A 7,288-nucleotide genomic window follows, 5' to 3' on the forward strand; every position below is an offset into this window, starting at 1 on the left:
AAATTAAAACATGTACACCATACCATCGATACTTATTCAAGATTTCAATGGGCAACTGCTTTGAGTTCTAAAAAGGCTGATTCTGTAATTATACACCTAGTAGAAGTTATGGCCATCATGAGGATACTTGTACAAATTAAGACTGACAATAATCCAGCATATGTCTCTAGTAAAATAAAATTTTTTGCATATTAAACATAATGCATATACCACACAATCCTACAGGGCAAGCAGTTATAGAAAGACCGAACTCTAAAAGATATGCTTAATAAACAGAAAGAGGTAATAAAGACCCCAAGAAATAGATTGCACAATGCTTTCTTAACTTTAAATTTTCTAAATGTTAATGAGAAAGAAACAACAGCTGTGGAGAGACATTGGAGAATAGAAAAAAACTACTGAATTAAATCAGTTTGTAAGCTTTAAAGATGTGCTGACCTCAGAATGGAAACCAGGATATATGTTACGTTGGGGAAGAGGTTTTGCTTTTTTTTCCACAGGAGAAGATAAGCTATGGATACCATAAAAACTGATAAAGATTAGATTTGAACAATAGAGACCTCTTAATTAGAAGAGGTAATAGAGTTCATCAACCAGTGTGACCATTCAATCTAAACTAACCAATAAAACTAACAAATGCTTTTCATTTGATCAGATATAACTTGCCAAAAGGGAAACTCCCCAAAGTTAGGGTTGGGGCAGGGTTTTATTTTTGTTTTTCCAGGAGAATGAAGGCATCCAGCTAAGGAATCTGAAGACCATTGGACAAATGAGACATCTGAAGAAAAAAGACAAATTATCCAGAGAAAATGTCCCAAGAAAAAGAATAAATTGGCCTATTAGTATATCACATCTCCAACAGGATAAAATTTCAGATATATTCCCAAATGTTTGTTTCTGCTGTTCTCTCATACATATAATTCAAATGGTATTTTTATAGTTCCAGTTCAATTAAAAATTAAAGCTGGCTTTGGAGTTGGAGCATTCTAAACCTAAGCATACTTGTTAAAAGGAAAATCCAAAATCTCTGTCTCATGTCAGAAGACCCACCTGCTATGGGACAGAAGAAAAACCAAAATTAAGGGACTATTCTACTGCCACTAATCTCATAATCTTTTGGTTTTATTTTGATTCTTTAAAATTTTTCTCAAAATTTATAAGATTAATATATATATATAACTTTAATATATATATATATATAACTTTTTTGTCATGATATTAATGGTCATATAGAGTACTAATTAATTCTAGAAAAGGGCTTTATCTAGCTTCCTGTACATGATTTTGGGTTTGAATCTCTATCAGGTAACTAGGAATTAAGTTTTTGTACCCTGAATATACATAACAAATTATGGTCCTTTAACTTCTTTGAGATCTGCTGCATATGACATTTAAAATGTTTAAGCTTTCTACAGTGAACCATAACCATGCCTAACAGTGACCTTTGAAGTCTCCAAAAGGCAGATGGGGCCCTACAACAACAATTCCACTGGGACAATGGTAATGCCACTAAGCTGACAAACACCACCCCAAAAATCAGTTTTGGACTACAAACTGCTCAGGACAATTTCGAGGTGGCTAGCTGAGATGGTCCGGTGTCACAGACTGCTCTAGCCAGGACTTGAGATAAGCCCTGCACTTTCCCATTAGGCAGAGATGGACAACCAGTGATACGGCTAGCTCCCCCAGGACCCCTTCAAGATGCCATCACCCCCACACAGCAGGAAGTAATTTTAAGAACGTAATGCCACATTCCCAAAAGGTGGGGTGGGTGGTTTTGGACATTCAGTGGTTTATAGATACTTTGTGTAAGCATTGCAACGCATATGGAAAGGGATGCTGGTGGTTGGGAGCCAAGAAATACAAGTCACTGTAAGCACGGCAGCTTACAGCCCTGCTCCAGGGAAAGGTTTCCCCAATGTAACAACTCTGCTCCTGCAGGGGAGGGGTTCCCCAGCGAAGTTGTTACAGTTCTACTCAGGTGTAACGAGGCTCACCTAGAGGAAGGTTTCTCCAGAGAGATGGTTATAGCTGTGTTCAGCTCTGCTCTGCCCAGGCTCCATCTCCGCTCTGGCTAAAGAAGGTCTCACCCAAACCTCATTTAAGAATTTATTATCCAGGAGAGTGGCTGCCTCTGCCAGGGTAGAGAAGGCAGCAGCAGACTCAACAGGCTCAGGGCTTATATACGGCTTCTTAGCGGCGGGGTTTTTCTAGGAAGAAGATTTTCAGGGTGGGGATTGGTTGAATTTCAGTTCCCTTAATCATGGACAAGCTCAGATTGGCTAGATTTTGTGCTCAGGGATTGGTTGGTTTCATGCTCAGTTGGTCAGGGGCAGATGAGCTCTGGTTTCAGGGCCAAACTGTTTTCTTTGACTGGCCCTTTTTAGCCTTTTGGCTCTAGTTTTAGGGCCTGAGCATATTTCTTTCACTGGCTCTGGTTCCAGGGGCCAAAGTGTGTTTCTTTGGCTCTGGTTTCAGGGTCAGCGTGTGTTTGTTTGGTTCTGGTGTCAGGGCTAAAGTGTGTTTCCTTCACTGGCTCTGGTTTCATGGTCAGGGTGGGTTTCTTTGACTGGCTCCATTTCCCTACAGGTTGGTTACAAGTTGTTATTGGTAATCATCAGGGAAAAAACTGAACAAAGGAGATTAGATTCAGGGATCTTGTTCTGAAAAGAAAAAGGTGGGATATAGAAATGATATGATAAAAAGATTTTTTTTTCCCCTGAGGCAGGGTTTCTCTGTGTAGCTTTGGAGCCTGTCCTGGAATTCACTCTGTAAACCAGGCTACCCTCAAACTCACAGAGATCCACTTGCCTCTGCCTTCCAAGTGCTGGGATTAAAGGTGTGGGCCACCACTGCCTGGGGAAAGGTGTAGATTATTGAATCTATTTTTAAAATTTTTAAAATTTATTTATATTTTATGTATGAGTGCTCTGCATGTATATCTGCATGCCAGAAGAGGGCATCAGATCCCACCACCATACATGGTCATGAGCCACCATGTGGTTGCTGGAAGTTGAACTCACGACCTTTGGAAAAGCAGCCAGTGCTCTCAACCCCTGAGCCATCTCTCCAGTCCCCAAAAAAGCAACTACTAGTCTTAAATATTTCACGTTGGTATGGATTTTTTGTATTTTGATATAAATTTGAGGTTATTTTTATTACACTGTATATCTGTTTCTACTCTTATTTAAGATATTTTTGTATATTGATACAAATCTAAGGTTATTTTTGTTAGAACATACTGTACATACGTTTCTACTTTTTTTTTTTTTTGGTTTTTTGAGACAGGGTTTCTCTGTGTAGCTTTGCACCCATCCTGGATCTCACTCTGTAGACCAGGCTGGCCTCGAACTCACAAAGATCCACCTGCCTCTGCCTCCCAAGTGCTGGGATTGAAGGCATGTGCCACCACCGCCTGGCTTATGTTTCTACTCTTGTTCAAGGTATTGTATCTATACAGCTCATTTAACAATGTAATGTAAATTTCTAGTCTTTGAAAGTTATTATTAAAAACTATTTAGGATAATAAAGAAATACAGGTTAGTAGTTAGTCACCTATTACAATCAGACTTGTAGTCATGGTAAGTATGTTTTCAAGGACAAACAGAGATATATTTTAGATAAATGGTGTTCAAACACTTCAGAGATCTACAGAATATGGCACTTAAGACGGTTTAATAAAATGGGTTCTTTTTTTTTTTATGACAATGAGACATGTCTGCTCCTGGCAGCACCATCTACTTAAGAGAATATGATAGGCATCCAAGAAGAAACTCCATATGGAGTTTACTTTCTTTATGGCCACCATGTGATTGCTGGGAATTGAACTCAAGACCTTTGGAAGAGCAGCCAGTGCTCTTAACACCTGAGCCATCTCTCCAGCCCTACTTTCTTTATGGCAAAATTTAGCCACTGGGCTAGAAAATGCCGTGCCTTGACTACTGACAGTATGCTGTCCAAATTGGACAAGCAGGACACAAAAGTGAGTGCTGAATTTTGCCAAGACAAAGCAGGGCAGTCCTTCAGAATATCCTGCTTCACAGAAAAGTCTGTCATATATTGTAGGCCTGCAGGCTGAAGATGGATGCCCCTACATTGCAGAGGAATCTTGGATCACTATCCAGGCAGTGAGCTCTTTCTGTCATTTCTTATTTTTGGAAGTTGTTTGTTCTGCAGTTCCAGTTTACTCAGGTAATATTATTTCCTTATCAGGTCTCTGATGGAGGTGGAGACTAGATAGTTATAGTTTTCTTTGTTACCAATTTCAGAAAAGAAACTCACTAGCTGGGTGGTAGTGGTGCACACCTTTAATCCCAGCACTTGGGAGGCAGAGCCAGGTGGATCTCTGTGAGTTCAAGGCAAGACTGGTCTACAGAGCGAGATCCAGGACAGGCACCAAAACTACACAGAGAAACCCTGTCTGAGAAAAAAAAAAAAAAAAAAGAAAAAACTCACTAAAGAGGTGTAAAGTGTGTAAGTTCAAAAGACATAAAAAGATAGTTTGGGGCTGATAATACAAGTTAGGATAGAAAGTGAATTAGGTACAACACTTGGGACGTACCAAGATAGGACAGATAATGGAGTATTTTCTCTGAATTTGTCAAATGCAAATGGATTAGATGTTGTTAATGTAATTATTGCCTGTATCTATTTGTATATAGTTGATGTACTTATTATATATAGTTTTACTATGTTAGATAAAACCTTCAATTTTTATTTAGACAAAAAGGAGGAAATGTGTGATATTTTGATTGTGTTCTGACAAATAAAACTTGCTTGGAGTCAGAGGGCAGAGCTAGCCATTAGCTGACCATAGAGGTTTGGAGGACTGTAGAGAGAAGAGACAGGAAGTGGTAAGGCGGGCCTGAGAGAGGATCTCGGCCCTTTTGGAAGGAGGAATGGAAGATGTAGGAAGTGACTGGCAGCTGCTCCCTGCTCTCTGATCCTCCAGGTTTTTACCCTGGTATCTGATTCCCAATTTTTTGTTTTGTTTTGTTTTTTCAAGACAGTGTTTCTCTGTGTAGCTTTGTGCCTTTCCTGGAACTCACTTGGTAGCCCAGGCTGGCCTCGAACTCACAGAGATCCTCCTGCCTCTGCCTCCCGAGTGCTGGGATTAAAGGCGTGTGCCACCACCGCCCGGCTTGATTCCCAATTTTTTATTGATAAAGATTAATTAGATTAATGTTCATGTCCATGTCTGGGTGGTGCCTGCATAACACACAGAACCGTCAGTCATCCAGGTCCTGGTCTTCTCTTCCTCATCATAGGGAACACCTCATGAGGCCATAGGAGCATGCTTGAGAGCAGACAGCATTGTAATTGGAGTAGAAACCATTGACATTTTGGCAACAGATTTGTGTAACTTGCTTGTGCCTTCAGGACCTGCTTAGTTCCAAACATGTATCTACCACTTCCATTTGAAAATGGGTTACTGAGTTCGAGGCCAGCCTGGTCTACAGAGTGAGATCCAGGACAGGCACCAAAACTACACAGAGAAACCCTGTCTCGAAAAACTAAAAGAAAAAAAAAGAAAAAAGAAAAAAGAAAAAGAAAATGGGTTACTGCTGTGCACGTCCTACATCATGACTCGGTGGGTCAGATAATTCCCGGCTCGTGACGGGCACTTTAGGTGGAATGGTAACTTGGTGACCTATTGTGAAATGCTCAGTTTTCTTTTTTTTTTTATTTTTATTTTTTTATTTTTTTGGTTTTTCGAGACAGGGTTTCTCTGTGTAGCTTTGTGCCTTTCCTAGGACTCACTTGGTAGCCCAGGCTGGCCTCGAACTCACAGAGATCCGCCTGGCTCTGCCTCCCGAGTGCTGGGATTAAAGGCGTGCGCCACCACCGCCCGGCGAAATGCTCAGTTTTCATTACGGCTCAATAGCGGGCCAAGAGCTGTCTCTCAAAGGGAGAATAGCTGTCTGCAGATGATGGTAGAGCCTCGATACAAAATCCCAAAGTCTCCGATTCACCTCTATGGGACTGTCAAAAGCTCAAACAGCATCCCTGTCTGTCACTGACACCCCAAGTGCTGCCGGGTCTGCTGGACCATATGGTTGAAGTGGTAGAGCAGCCTGTGCAGCCGCCGGGACCTGTTACAGAGCCTCCTCCTGTTCCAGGCCCCACTCAAAGCTAGCAGCTTCCCAAGTCGCTTGGTATATGGGCCGGAGTAAGACACCCAAGTAAGGACTGTGCTGTCTCCAGAATCCAAATAGGCCCAGGAAGTCTTGTGCTTTTTCTCTATGGTGTAAGGGCCCAGGTGTAATAACTTATCCTTTACTTCAGGAGGGATATCCCTGCATGCCCCACACTAGTGGACACTTAAGAATTTCACTGAGATAGAAGGCCTTGAATTTTGGTTGGATTAATTTCCCATCCTCTGATGTTGCATATGTGTTACCAATGAGTTCAAAGTGGTTGCTGCCTCCTGCTCATTTGGTCCACTCAGCATAATGTCATCAATATAGTGCACCAGTGTGATATTTTATGGAAGAGACAGATGATCGAGATCCCTTCGAAGTTATGACACAGGGCAGAAGAGTTAATACATCCTTGAGGTAAAACTATAAATGTATATTCCTGGCCTTGCCAGCTGAAAGCCAATTGTTTCTGTAGGTCCATTTGGGCAGGTACCGAGAAAACAACCTTTACTGGATCAATAGCTGCATACCACGTACCAGGAGATACGTTAATCTGTTGAAGTGAGGGCACCACATTCGGTATAGCAGCTACAGTCGGAGTCACTGCTTGGTTAAGTTTTCAGTAGTCACTGTTGTTCTCCACCATCCATCTGCTGCGCCGGCCAGGGAGAGTTGAAGGAAGACGTGGAACCACCACCCTGCATCTTTCGAATCCTTGAGCATGACACTGATTCCTGCAGTTCCTCCTGGGATGTGGTATTGTTTTGGTTGACTATTTTCTGGCAGAGGCAGCTCCAGTGGCTTCCGTTTGGCCTTTCCAACGAAAACAGCCCTCACCGCACTGGTCAGGGAACAAGGTATAAATCCTTCCAGTTTCTAAGTGTATCCCAAGTATATACTGAGGAAATAATATAGGATGAGTTCAGGGACCCACTGGACCTACTGAGTCAGAATTCAGACAAAATTCCATTAATCACCTGATGCCCATAAGCCCCCGATTTAACTGGAGGGCCATAATTCTTGAGATCTCACGGAACCAGTCTCCAATAGACCCCAGAAAATCTGATCGCTTCCTTTCCCTCAGCGTACAGTTACCCTTATAACTTCAGGTCCCTCTGGGGAAGGACTGGAGAAAGGCTAACAATAAA

The sequence above is a fragment of the Peromyscus californicus genome, unplaced genomic scaffold (genome assembly GCF_007827085.1).
Source record: "Peromyscus californicus insignis strain IS unplaced genomic scaffold, ASM782708v3 Scaffold_8__1_contigs__length_139910024, whole genome shotgun sequence".
Lineage (NCBI taxonomy): Eukaryota > Metazoa > Chordata > Mammalia > Rodentia > Cricetidae > Peromyscus > Peromyscus californicus.